We start from the raw sequence: 15,242 nt of genomic DNA on the forward strand, positions 1-15,242 counted from the left end.
TAGATATTTCATTCTGAGAACATGGAGATATTAATTTTTTAATGCTGAACATGTATTTAAGCCATTAATCTCATCAAACTGTAAAGCTGATTACATGTATTTAAATATTCTGTTTTTGTTTCAAGCACTGTTTAGATTTCTTAAGAAATCCAATAGGTGTGCTGTCTCTTTATCACATCACTTTGTAGTTCAGGGATCCCTGGGTCCTCCTTACAACATCTTCCCCACACCCCACATCATGTCACATGCACAGTGGGCAGGACTGCCTTCCTGTCTGTCTTCCAGCTGAGGGGTAACCGATCTCCTCCTCATTCCCTCAGTCTCACTTCCTCTCTACTGCCTGGTGAGTGATGGCATAAAGTCAAAACTAGATTTTATGCTTATAGGTATAAGAATCACTAGGTTATACAGACTATATTTAAAAGTTTACTTAAGCTCAAATATAGAACCTAAGCATTCCATGGTTAATTGTGTTAAAAGATGTCCTAAATTTTCCTGAAAACAGTGTTTACTTATCAAATGTGCTCTATAACCCCTACACAAGAAAGTCTAGGTCCACACTCTAGATCTAGTTAATCAATACATCTAAGGATAGAGCCAGAAATGTGCTTTTTAATAAGTCCCACAAGTGATTCTGACAGTCACTAAAGTTTGAGAACCAATCCTTTAAAATAATCACCAATAGAATTTTAGTAATTACATTCATCTTCTAAATTACAGAATACAAGACAGGAGCATAGGTCAAGCAAGAGACAAGCAATGTTTTTTAATTCAATGGAATGATTTCTAAAGACCAAGTATATCTCAATTTTATGTGTGTGTGTGTGTATATATATATATATATATATATATATATATATATATATATAGTATGTGTAAATAGCCTGATTACCTTTATTAAAAAGCAAAGAGTCTAAAAGGATTAAATATCCAACAATAGGAAAAGAGTTAACTATAGTACATCCACTCAATGGAATATTTTGCAGTTGTTACAAATGATCATTATGAAAACTATTAAGCAATATAAAAATATCTATGAGAAAATACATCAAAATGTAGAGCACAAAACTGCATGTACATAATTAGTACAACTAAATATATGTATGTGTTTAGGAAAGTCTAAGAGAGAAAAGTTCATAGTTATAAGATTACGGATGAATACACAACTCCATTTTTTTTCAAAAATATATTTAATGTATTTTTTCTACAATTTAAGCTAAAGAAGATTGTGATAGAGTTTGGGAGTCCAAATTGCAGCCTCTGACAATTCTATCAAGTAGATTAACAATGCTATTTTGTAAGTATTATGACACGAGAATAAGTGAAAGTGACTAATTCTGTTAACCCTGATTTCTGATGGGGCCTAGATTTCACATGAACATATTACGGGGTCTTTTCATTCCCATAATCTTCCCACTAATATCCAAACGTTTATCATCAGGACTTTTAACTCACTTCTCAAACTAGAAACCCAATACTCTCCTTCTCCTCCCTCCCTGAATGGCTTCAAGTTCCTATATCTGTTCACTGTCTCTCAAGGGGTGGCACCAAGATCCACCCTCCAGAAAGTACCTACATTTCCCCTTTCTGGAAACCCACAGTAGAATCCACAATAAATTTTGCTCTGCAGTACAAAAGCCACTGACTGACCTATAAAAATTGGACATATTTGGTTTTTTTGTTGTTTTGTTCTTCTTAGAGTTTCAACTTAGGAGGGGAGAAATTTTTCCCACTACATACAAGTTGAAAACATACGATACTGAGACTCTGAAGATGAAATACTTTTCTTCAACCATCCCCTTATCTTATAAGCAGTAAACTAGTATAAATAAAATAAAATCTTGTGTCAGGGATGCCATGAATGGTTATTCAGGAGGTGCACTACACAAGAGTTCAGGCAAGACATTAAGTGACGGCCAACATCGAGTCAGAACTCTGCTCACTACGTCTGTTCTTTTGTTGATGTAACACCTGGAAGGGAGTGTACATTCTCCACTGGGAGAAGTCTGCTATGTTTGTCTATTTTTAAAGCTCCTTGATTGTATGATTTTCACTGCATCAAAAATGCCTGCCCAGGGGCTTCCCTGGTGGCACAGTGGTTGAGAGTCCACCTGCCGATGCAGGGGACACGGGTTCGTGCCCCGGTCCGGGAAGATCCCACATGCCGTGGAGCGGCTAGGCCCGTGAGCCATGGCCACTAAGCCTGTGCGCCGCAACGGGAGAGGCCACAGCAGTGAGAGGCCCGCGTATCGCAAAAAAAAAAAGCCTGCCCAAGAAAGTCTTCAGTATAGCAGACAACCTGTGAATACAGACTTGTTCCCTTTCTTCATGCTTTTTTCCCCCTGTACTTTTAACTATACTGGGAAACAAAGGAACTGGATCAGACCCTGCCAAGACTACTCCGGATATTCAGTTTCTTCAGGGAATACAAGCTCCTGAACAGAGCATGACTTCTGTTTCCCTGACTTAACTCTAGCACCTGTCCCACCCAAGCACAGTTCCAGGAGAGCTCAATAATAATGTTGCTAGTGTCCCTGAAGGTGCTACAGCTCCTTCCGTATATGGAGAACAAGATGGAAGCTGGCACTTCGTATCTACAATAAGTCCTTTCTATCAAAAGATACAAACTTCCAGTTATAAGGTAAACAAGTACTTGGGATGTAATGTACAACATGACAGATGTAATTAACGCTGCTGTATGTTATATATGAACGTTTTAAAGAGTAAATCCTGAGTTCTCATCACAAGAAAAAAAAATGTTTTTTTGTATCTCTTTAATTTTGTACCTATGTGAGATGGTGAACGTTCACTAAATTTATTATGGTAATCACTTCATGATGTATGTAAATTAAATCATCATGCTGTATACCTTAAACTTATACAGTGCTGTGTGTCAATTATATCTGAATAGAACTGGAAGAAAACTTTTTAAATAAAGAAATGAGTCCTTTCTATTTATGAGCTTTAACTTCAGAGCTAATGTGTGCATACAAGTGCCTAACACAAAACCTAGAACCATTGTGTACCTAGTGAATCACAAATATTCTCATCATTGTCGTCTCTCTCATCTAAACTTTGAGTAAAGAGGAAATCAGTCAAACACTAAGTTGGAGGTGGGGAGATCCCAAAGTAATGCACTGGGTAAGTTTCAGACTAGTCCCAAAACTGTATTTTCCACTTAGCTAACTCTTACCCAGATTAATGAATGTTCACACCATGCTTAGGATTGAAACCATAACTTGTGACAGTCATGTGCCCTTACAGCTGTCCCAAACCACCACAAGACTGCTTCTGCTGCCAAACCAATCTTACAACTGTTATCAATTCTTTAACCACCGATACTTTTTTTATAGAATTGCTTATTTTTAACACTTTCTCTCATTCAAATCTAATGAAAACTACAGCTTTCATTTTAGGTGTTTAATATTTTGTGTCCATTTTGCGGAGTTGCTATCAAAAAACTTTTCCCATGAGCTCACCCTAGTGATTCAAGCAGTCTTAAGTACATCAGATTATACAGAAGAGCCAGCTCCAGAATTACCTTTGACAATAGTTTTATTCAGTTCCATCCGTAATTCAGAAATATAGTCTTATGTTAACTATTGAGTGTTAAGCCTGAACGAATCTCTGAATTAGAGTATTTGAAGTTATGATTCTATCCCAATTCCACCTGGATCAAAGTCAAATCAAGGCTCAAGCACCATGCAACTCGTTGAATTCTCTTGGGTGTCTCCAGGCTTGGTCCAATCTGACCCTCCACCTAAACTGGCAAAGACTGTCAGGCCAGAATCATCAGTTATAGGATTTATAGAGAGCCTGGGAGTTAGTCCAGCATTCGGCTCTTCAGCTCCACAGGGAGAGAAGGAGTGTACCATAGGATGGGAATAGTTGAAGATTTACCAGAAAGAGAATGATGGGACGTGATGGGAAGTGAGAGGAGCCAGATCACAGTCCATTACCACGATGTAAAACACAGCTGGACACATCTACTTAATATGCGTTTCACATGCCACTTGGCTGTGGACTTTTAAAGAAATACTTGTCAGCCGTCTATCATATGTGGGAAATATCTTTATGGATATCAAAGAAACACGATCTAACAGGCCCTTCTGCCCTCTGGGGAACACAGCATGTGTGCCATACAAAGACCACAGGCCCTAGAGACAGACATACCTGAATTCAAATCCTGATCTGCCATTTACTATGTCCAAGTTACTTAGTCTCTGGGAGCCTACTTCATCCTCTGAAAAATATCTAATTCACAAGGTAGTTGTGAAAATGCAATGAGAAAGCCTAGCCCAGCACAGAATAGGCTCCCAATAAACACTAGCTTCTTGCTCCTTTCCTTCAGAGGAATTTTCCAACTAGGTGTTAAGGTAATAAAAAGAATCTCTGCATTTCCAGGATTAGCCTTTTGTGGAGCTGCTCCACTTCAAGGCAGTCTAATTAACAGCCACTCTTCACCTTCACCCACGCTTTACAGTGTCAACATGGTTCATCACCAGCAGGAGGTCACATATCAGATCCAGGCCTCCCGATTCTTAATCCCAATTTAAACTTCTGAGTATCTGTTTGCGACAGGAAATTTAAAGTACAGGCTTTATTTGTAGTTTTGGGAAAATATTTAGCTCTTCAAATTCATGCCCTACCCCCATCCTTCTAGGTTCTAACACAATAAAAAGATATTTCTAATTAAATGCTTATCTAATTTTTTATTAATTTATGTGAGCATGTATTTATGCTATAGGAGAGCTGCTTTTTTACGGAGTGTAAACACTTATTATTTTTTCCCCTGAAGGTCTTTATTTTAAAGGTCTTTAAAGAAATAAAATATCACAGACTTCGCAATGCTGTTCGCACAAAACAATCAATTGGGGAAATTTTAAAAATACTGACACTTAGGACAGACCTGAGACCAATTAAGTCAGAATCTCTTGGGGTGGTACCCAGGCACTAGAGGGTTTCTAAGGTTCCCCAGATGATTTTAATGAGCCGCCTGAGGGAAGTAGGATGGAAAAGACATGACTAGTTTTCTCCCCTTTTGTTTATTATACCTCTCCCCACTGATTAATCTCTGAGTCCCAACTCCAGCCAAGGTACTCGTTGGGATTTTAGAAGAGCCACATCATCTCTTCCCAGGAAGGAGCCCGGTGAGTTTGCACTGACTTTCCAGGCACAGCCCAGCAGCATTTCCTATGACGCAGCTCTTCCTTTCAGCCCTCCTGATGACTTGGCCTGGTCCTGTGTCCCCGCTGCCCTGGGCTCCTCTTTTAAACTTGTGCTAAGAATGCCCTCATCCTGTGGTCATGGTAGACTTTGTTCGGTTCGCTAATCTGCCAGGCCCTGGTTTCCTTGACAGAGCAAGAATCACCTGGGGATCTTGTCGAAAGGCAGAGGCAAGGCCCTAAAATGTTGCATTTCTAACAGCCTAATGGTGCTGATGATGCCGATCTGTCAACCACACGTAGGTAGCAAGGACATGGATGGTCTTTTTTATCTCTAAATTCTAAGGAAGAAAGCAATGCTCTTGTTTCAAGGCCTTTTTTCTTTTGTGGGACATTCTTTGTTTGCTATTTCTGGTATATTTGATGTTGAGTCTGTGGGTAGAAATATATCCCACAATTAAAGCGTTGCTCCTATGGAAAAGCACAATCCATTTTATGAAAACCCACTTTTATATTCAGTTCACAGGAAGCACCATGGTGACAAGAAAGAGTGTCTCTGTATAAATTAACTGATAGCTACAATTTAGAGCAGTATATGCTACATATCAAGTGAGGATATCAATCCAAGTTGGTAAATACACAGCCACCACACATATGTCCCACTACCTTGCCTCTCGAGCCTTTTGAAGATATCAATGACCATTGATAACATTCTTTCTCTTTGAGCACATATTTAGCCTTAGAATCCTTCCCAACACAGCAACCTAACCCAATGTCCAGCATTTGCATCCCTGACATGGATATGATGAGAGTTTAGACAAAGAAACAATCAATTCCAAGAGGAGCATTTCCCAAAGGGAGTGGATTTTGATTCAGCCTGGCCAGACAATTTAACAGCATCTCTTTGTGACACCAACCTGACAGTGATTAATAAACTAGTATGTTTAAATGGTCACACACTTAAGATAACATTACATATTCAGTTTATCTGTAACTATGTAATTATAGTTTGTGCTTTATCAATACTTCTCATGAAATCCTTGATTTTTATCTTCCTGATTTACTATCAATAATAACCAAATAACAACAATAATTTCAAATGGCACTCAAAAATAGCTTTGATAGGGCTTCCCTGGTGGCGCAGTGGTTGAGAGTCCGCCTGCTAATGCAGGGGACACGGGTTCATGCCCCGGTCCGGGAAGATCCCACATGCCACGGGGTGGCTGGGCCCGTGAGCCATGGCCGCTGAGCCTGTGCGTTCGGAGCCTGTGCTCCGCAACGGGAGAGGCCACAACAGTGAGAGGCCCGCGTACCACAAAAAAAAATAGCTTTGATAGAAAACCCATAGATGACATTTAGGATGGTCAGCAGCTGCTACTGCTGACTTAGAGAATTGGGTCTGGAATTCGATGCCACTTTTGTTCCGCACTCCGTTTGCTACCATGCAAAAAACATGGTCTCTCCCTGATTAGGTTTCCTGTTTCCTTGTCAGTTGGTATATAGCTGGAGAGTGTGTGGCTTAGATCAGAACTTCCAAAATGTTTGGATTTTATGAAATAGTAATATTTTCAAAAAATATTTTGGAGACTAATGTAAGGTTGTTCATCTTTAATTTGCTAAGCAAAGATATAAAAACCAATAATGACCATCCACTAACACTGTTGTTTTATTTTTTAAAAGCACATATTAATACCAAAAAAAATAAAGTAGGAGGGAACAAATCACAGACTAAAAAGCAATTCTTTAAAGTGACTAAATTTAGCTTTAGAGGAAAAACCACTACATTATCCTCCTCATTTCATGTGGTCTGATAATAGACAACAGTCCATATACTGTCCTTTGGGTACTACAGGCTTAAGTAACTGAACTCTGGGCAGCAGGTAATGTTTTCCTCATCAACAGCAAGGACTAGGGTCTTCCTTTGCTCAGGGAATGAATTGGCTCTTTTTGAACCAGGCTAGAAAATCAGTACCTGCCAAAACCAGCCCTGTACAAATCATGCTTGTTGTGCTCTGCGTGGAGGACACCCAGCTGTCCCTGGAAGGGCAGTTCTGTATCCATCTTTCCCATCTCAGCTTCTTTCCCTCACCTGCTTGTCCATATTGATAGGTTCTATCATGTCTAAGTATGGCAATCCTCTCTCCTATACTGAGGAAATGCCAGGTTATAGACAAAACAATCTTTTCCAGTCTTCATTTATTCCAGAATGTGAATCTCTGATTTCTATCAAGTTGCCACAGACTGTTTTACACTGTGTGGGCTGCATTTATGAGCCCATTTATGAGGCAGCCCACACAGTGTAAGTACTTAGAAGAGGAACAGGTCTCCAAGCCTCTGTCAGGTTTTAATTCTGTCATTACTTTTAAGAAGTTATGTTGGCTTTGAAGAGAAGGCAAAGCAATTATGTTTTCTCCCAGTCTTAAACTGACCTCAATGACAGTAAAGATGAAATCAAAGAAAAGATTTGGGGGCTTTGAGATATGTTAACTTCTTAAATCTTTACTAGCAGGCAAGCTGTGAAAGCAGTGGCAGGATCTTTCCTGATGAGTCACAACAATGGGATGATTCATACTCAAGCAAATTCAAGGCCGCGGAAATCAGAACTCTAGCAAGGGAGAAGCAGGAATCAGGCCAAGATTGTAATTTCAAGATTGGAAATATGATTATTGAAATCAAGAGTAAAGTTTAGAAGTAGCACAGGCCACAGGCTGTTTGAGTCTGTTGATCATGCCGAAATTAGGAACACAATAGATCAGAATTGCATCATAATTTGAGGATCAGGAATGTAAAAGACCAGAGGTAGATGGATACTAAGTGAAGCCTCTTGATTCAGGCTTTCTGGGAAAGAAGGCCTAAAAGACCTTAAATAGACGTTTTGGAAATCTGCTCCTCTGTTGGCTCTAGCCTAACAAAATAACTCTCATTTGCCCAGTCTATTCATTGCCTGTCTGTGGGAACCACCCTGAAAGAGTGATGAAAGTCTCTGAGGCTAATTCTACGCACCAAACTGGGTTCAACCATATTGACCGAAGCAGTACTTCAAATAAGTCTACAAATTAAGCCATTGTCTTGTTGAAAGATATAGCCCAAATCTACACTTTGTGTTTAAATTGTCTCAATAGTAAAATTACTGATGTGTGTAGCAGTATAAGTAGACTTGTTCCTGTTGCCTCTGATTTTCTTTTTTTTTCATGTTTTTAAAAAATTTTTATTTTATATTGGAGCCATCATCGATTAACAATGTTGTGTTTGTTTCAAGTGTACAAGAATGTGATTCAGTTATACATATACATGTATCTATTCTTTTTCAAATTCTTTTCCCATTTAGGTTATTACAGAATACTGAGCAGTATTCCCTGTGCTATACAGTAGGTCCTTGTTGATTATCTATTTTAAATATAGCAGTGTGGATTTTACATGTCAATCCTAAACTCGCAATCTATCCCTCCCCCACTCCCAACCCTGGCACCCGAAATTTCGTTCCCAAAGTCTGTGAGTCTGTTTCTGTTTTGTAAATAAGTTCACTTGTATCATTTTTTTTAGGTTCTGCATATAAGCGATAGCATATGATACTTGTCTTTGTCTGACTTACTTCACTTAGTATGATAATCTCCATGTCCATCCATGTTGCTGCAAATGGCATTATTTTATTCTTTTTATTGGCTGAGTAATATTCCATTGCATTGCATATATGTACCAAATCTTCTTTATCCGTTCATCTGTTGATGGACTTTTAGCTTGCTTCCATGCCTTGACTATTGTAAACAGCACTGCAATGAACATTGGGGTACATGTATCCTTTCAAACCATGTTCTTCTCTGGGTATATGCCCAGGAGTGGGATTGCTGGATCATATGGTAGCTCTATTTTTAATTTCTTAAGAAACCTCCATACTGTTCTACATAGTGGCTGCACCAGTTTACATTCCCACCAACAGTGTAGGAGGGTTCCATTTTCTCCACACCCTCTTTGAAGCCCAAGAGCAGAGAACAGTGTTAAGAGCCCACATTATCTGTACATCTGCTCAGGGGTCACCAAAGAAGCTAACCCAGAAACTCAACCCCAAAAATAAAAAGAGGCAAGGTGATGCATCCTGACAAGATTATAGCTGGCCCAGGGGGTGGAGTTGGGGTTGGGGGTTTGGGGACAGGAATTGTTCAGAGAGAGTAATTATTTGTCAAGAAGTTTCAAAGGGGAATGGTAACAAAAAGATGAAAGATAAATGCTGGCGTGGATGTAGAGAAAAGGGAACACTTGTTCACTGTTAGTGAGACTGTAAATTGGTACAGCCACCATGGAAAACAGTATGGAGCTTCCTCAAAAAATCAAAAATAGAACTACTGTATGACCCAGCAATTCCACTTCTGGAAATATATCTAAAGGAAATGAAAAACACTAACTCGAAAAGATATCTGCCTCCCCATGTTCATAGCAGCATTATTTACAATAGCCAAGACATGAAAGCAACCTAAGTGTCCATCAGTGGATGAATGGATAAAGAAGTTGTGAGATATATACATATTATATTATTCACCCATACAAAAACACGAGGAAATCCTACTGTTTGTGACAGCATGGATGGACCTTGAAGGAATTATGCTAACTGAAATAAGTAAGACAAAGAAGGAATAAGATCTTACTTATAGGTAGAATCTAATAAAAATCCACACAAACAAATAAATACACCAAACTTGTTGAAAAAGAGATCAGATTTGTGGTTACCAGAGGCAGAGGGGGAGGGGAAGGAGGAATTGAAGGAAGGTGGTCAAAAGACACAAACTTCCAGTTATAAATAAGTAAGAGGGATATAATGTACAACATGATGACTATAGTTAACACTGCTACATGATAGACAGGACAGTTAAGAGAGTAGATCCTAAGAGTTCTCATCACAAGGAGTTTTTTTTTCCTTTTATTTTTGTTTTATCTTTAAGAAATGATGGATGTTAATTAAACCTAGTATGGTAATTATTTCACAATAATTGTAAATCAAACCATCATGCCATACACCTTAAACTTAAACAGTGGTGTATATCAATTATTTCTCAGTAAAATTGTGGGGAAAGGGGGAATAATGATTGAGATACAGAACTTCAATTCCAGTCTCCTCAGACTCTTGGTAGGATTTACCACCTTAATACTTTATGAGTGAATATAAATCCTGGCTAAGATATCTCCACATGAATGCTCGATTGCCTCCTGAATATCAGTTTCCATAAAAGTGAACAAATCTCCACCATCATGGTCCTGTTCTCTCTACATCCTTCATCTAGGTTCTAGTGTGATTACGAAGATTCAATGAAATGAGATATTTGCATGCAGCATCTAGAATGGTGTCCGGCACAGCATTCAGCACTCAGGTACTGGCATTACCAACTTTCCAGTCATCCACTTAGAAACCCAGTAGCATCCTCAACAACTGCCTTTCCTTGGTTTCCCACATTTAATCAGTCCCCATATTCTGCCAATTGTACAGTCTAATAATCATTCCTAACTGACCTCCCCGCCTCTAATCTCTCTTCTCTTCATTAGATTAGATTATAATGTTTTATACCTCTCTGCATCCCATATATTAGTACAAGTAATTTATTCTACTCAGAGCTTTCAGCTATTAAATAACCCTTTCCTCAGAAAGAGAATGTGTGTACACAAAAGCTGTCTCCTCTAGATGACAGAAATTTTCAAAGTGTAATGGGAAATCCCAACAAATAAATATTTCAGGTACTTTTAGCTTCAAAAACTTACAAGGCTCCAAAGCTATCCCATCTGTGGTACTACCTGTTTCCAGATCATGCCCCCTCATTTCAGCAGCTGGAAAAATATCTTCCCCGTCACACCCCTGCCCTGCTGGGCCACCAATTGGATTAAAACTGTGGTTCTTGTCTAGGCCACTTCTGACAAGCCCCACTTCATTCTAGCCAATTTCATTCAAACCTACAAACCCAATCCTCAAGGAAATGTTCTCTGCTTTTAGAGGAGACCCAGGTCATGCACCCAATCTAAGTAAGTGAATTTGCCACTCATTCTGATGATTATAGATTCTCTTCTCAAGAGAGACTATGTCATGTAGAAAGAGCCTGGGCTCCAGAGTTAGGCCTCAATCCAAATCCTGGTTCCACATCAGTGACTGTGTGACCCTGCCATCTCTGTTTTCTCATCTGCAGAGTGAGAACAAAATCTACTTAATAGTGTGGTTGAGATGAGTCATTAAGATACTATGGCACCTGGCACAATGAATTTACTTAATAAATATGTTTCTTTATCTTTTTTATTAATATTTATTTTTGGCTCTCTCGTCTTATGCCTTGAATTATTTTGAGAATCTTGGAAAAAAGCTTGGAGTCCTGCCAGTCATGACTTTAGCTCATACTGAGCATTGTCATAATGTTTCTTTGTTTTATTTGGACCATAATTCTTATAAATGGGCAGGACCAAGGTATTCAATTGGGTGGTTTCCTTAAGTTTCTGGGTGGGACTCAATTCAAGAAAAGAGTGAATGCCCAAAGCCTTTAGCCTTTTGTTTCTGTGAATAAGAGTCTTGTTGCTATAGGAAGTTTTTCTTAACATGTAATGCCAAATAGGAAATTCTTCCTTTGATTATATCATTAACTCATAATATATCAAAACTGAAATATATTATTAACCTCATAGCACTTCTAGGTGCCATGAGAGTATAAATTATGTGCAAGTCATGGCCTCTGCTTTCAAAATACGTGGAATAATTCTAGAACAATGAAGGAATATGTAAGATATAGCTAAACTGTGTGTTTCACAATCTCGTTGCTTAGAAAAGTTCAGAAGAGACAGGAAAGTTTCCCTAATGATAGGGGAAAGTTTCAGCTTAGGGAAAAAAACAAAACAAAACTTCTAATTCAAGAACAGAATATCCACAATGAATGTACCATCAAATACTAAATTCACTATATTTGTTCCAAGTTGGATAGTTTCATTTTTCTTCTCAAGAACCCCACCTTCAGCCTTGCACACTGGGCAAGTCATCTCTGCAGCCCACCTGCCTGCAACCATCCTGGCACACACGTTCACTCCCCACCTTTACCTCCACTCCACCTTCTTTTCTTCTCAATTTCCTCCTGCGTCCTGTCCCCTCATAAACAAGCTCTGTGTTAGAAATTCGATCATGCCAAGGAATAGAATGACAAATTATTGACGTGTTGGAGCCAGATGGCATCTTAGACATCATAGACTACCCTCCCCTTCATCCATTGTATGCAGTTGAGGACTTCTATCTTCTACTACTGTTTAGTTATTCATTATTTCACTTCAAAAATATCTAAGCCATCCTATCATACACAAAGTTCCCAGTAACTGTATTTACTGCTAAATCTCTCTTATCCTTAAGGGTCTTATTCCCTGCCTTTTCTCTATGTGATTGGTTCAGACAAAACTGGGAAATGGACAAAATTGTCTTTTGTACTCCTAGCCTCTTCATTCTTAGCCCATGTTCCCCTTCAGTGACCACCCCATCCTAGTTCCTCAAAAATTTCTCATTTCCCTTATCAATGGTTATCATTAGAGTCTTCAGTCACCCTAAGGTTTAACGGCCCATAACAGTATAACAGTTTTCTTTCATGAGGTAGTTACATTTTAATTGGGGTGTAAGTCTTATATTACAAATAAAAGTCAACATATTTTGGACCTTAGTCAAGGAGGATTTGGGGAGCCTCAAGACTTTGGTGAGAACCTGAAGAGACATTTTATAAGAGACCTGTTTTACCTACCTTCAAGTAATATAGATGATATACTTAAATAAAAGCTACCATTGAATATTGACATAACAGGGTAAAATGAAAACAAATCCCCTACCTTCAAAAGTGTTCCAGCTAAAACTGTATTGCTTCCTAGTTCCAAAGCCACCTTTGTTGTCTGCCCTAAAAAATGGAGCTGGAATGTTGGAATATTTCTTCTTTCAATGAGCACGATGTTAAACTTTGTCAGTAAGAGAACTGGAGAGACACTACAAGAGGAACAGGACTTCTCCTACTGGTTCTGGTATCTTCCATTTGCTTCTTGTTCCTATCTCATGGCTGCTGCCAGCTTCATGCTTGCATTTCTTCCAGTGGCACTCACCCTCATCAAATTTCTGTGGCACATGTGCAGACAGCTTCTCATCAAGTTTCAGTAGCGTCTTGATTGACAGCTTCCCAATGAGTCTCACAGGTATCCCAGAAGCCAGTTTCCCAGCCTTGGCCCACCTGCACTTTGGAGGAGTGGTTCCTGCTTGTCCAGCATCTATGGACAAGTCCTAGTCTGGGCAACTGGATTGCAAAATTCTCTGCAATCCAGGGGTCCACGCCACACCTTTTCCAATGTGGCCTTCCTTAATCTCAGCCTTAGGGAAGAGAGATCTTTTCCACATTTGTTCCCTCCTTGGGTACCCTCCTGAGCCCTAGAGTATTCTTTTGAGTTATCTTTACCCTTCATAGATCACCATCTGTTACAGTTAATTATTCTTGATATAAAACTTTCCCTGTTTAAATTACTCTAAGGTGTCTGTTTCCTGATTGGCTTCTCATTGATATAAGAGAGGGGAGAAAAGATCTTCATTCCTGAGGAATAAACCTTCAAAGCATTTGTTTAAAAACCCAAATAATGCAAAGAACCAGAAAGATAGTTTGACTTTCTGCCGGAGTAATCTATTGCAAGCGAGCCCAATATCTTGATTACAATAAATGAGATAGAAAAAAAGGCAGTGAACATTCAAATTTTAGAAAAAAAGGATTTTCATATTAAGCCTGCAATAAAATAAAGCAAAATGAACAAACAAAATTAAAAATTCAAACCTCAATACACAAGGGCCTTAATTGTCAAGTTTCAATATTGCTGTGCCCAAATGATTATCTTCTATATTTAGTTTAAAAGATTATCTGGGGGATCAAGGACGAGGATGCCTGAATAATTAGACTTTTACATTTGTTTTCTGTGAAAATATTAGCACAAAAATATGCCACAAAGAGGACCTGCTGGAAGTATAAGGTCTGCAGTCATGATACTTTGCACATGGTGTTCATAGTTTCACTCTTTGACTCACAGAGAATGAGAATCGTAAAACCTGTCTCATGGAGTTATTATAAAGATCAGTACCTAGGACAGTGCTTGCCGCATAGCAACTTCTCCAAAAGTCTATTTTTTGTGGTTATTGCTGTTATTCATGACTTCTTTTTTATTATATTGAGTATTATAGCAAGAAGATTTCAGTTGCTAGTAACAGAAAATCCAACCCAAATTAACTTAAACAATCAAAAAAGTGCTTTGGGGACTACATAATAGGAAAGTCAAGAGGTAAAGGGAAAGTGAGCTATGCATTCCAAAGCAGAGTCCTGAAATTCACTCAGATTAGATTGGCTTGGGTCACATGCTCACCCCAATAGCAAAGTTCAGAGAAATGTAATGTGCTGACTGGCTTAAGCCAATCCTAGCTTACCCGTGAAATCAGGGGTGTTTTCCCAAACTGCAGATAGGCTATAAGGGGGAAAAGGAAAAAGCAATATGGATGTTGCATAGAAAAATAAAAAGATCTTGCTTAAATAATTTAATTTCCCTTGTCTATTTTTCCTGTAAAGCTTGTATAAATTCACATTATGATTTTATAGAGATAGTGAATACAAATATAACAAAGAATAAACAACAACAACAATCTCACATAGTCTCATCCTGTGCTCAGTGTTTTAAATGCTTTAGATATACTCATTCATTCAATCCTCAAAACTATCACAAGATTTAAGCAAGGAGCTATCCAAGAATGGAATCAGGATTTGAAACTTAGACAATAAGGCTCCAGAAACTGTGTGCCTAGCCCTTCTGTTAGACTGTCTCTCAACAAAGCGGTGATACTTAATTCCTCTGGTGTGCTACAGAAATGTTGTGGAGCTTGGTTCTATGGTGCCCTCTGTCCAGGGGTGATCAGCACAGAGCAATTGATGAATGAAGGACTAATGAGTAAATGAATGACTTGGGAAGGAGGTGTTCTAGAAAGATTTTTTTTCCCATTCAAACAATATTTTAAAACCTGAAACCCAATGACAAGAGACAAAGCACATAGGCCATTCACCAACAGAG

Source organism: Phocoena phocoena, chromosome 7 (assembly GCF_963924675.1).
Source record: "Phocoena phocoena chromosome 7, mPhoPho1.1, whole genome shotgun sequence".
Classification (NCBI taxonomy): domain Eukaryota; kingdom Metazoa; phylum Chordata; class Mammalia; order Artiodactyla; family Phocoenidae; genus Phocoena; species Phocoena phocoena.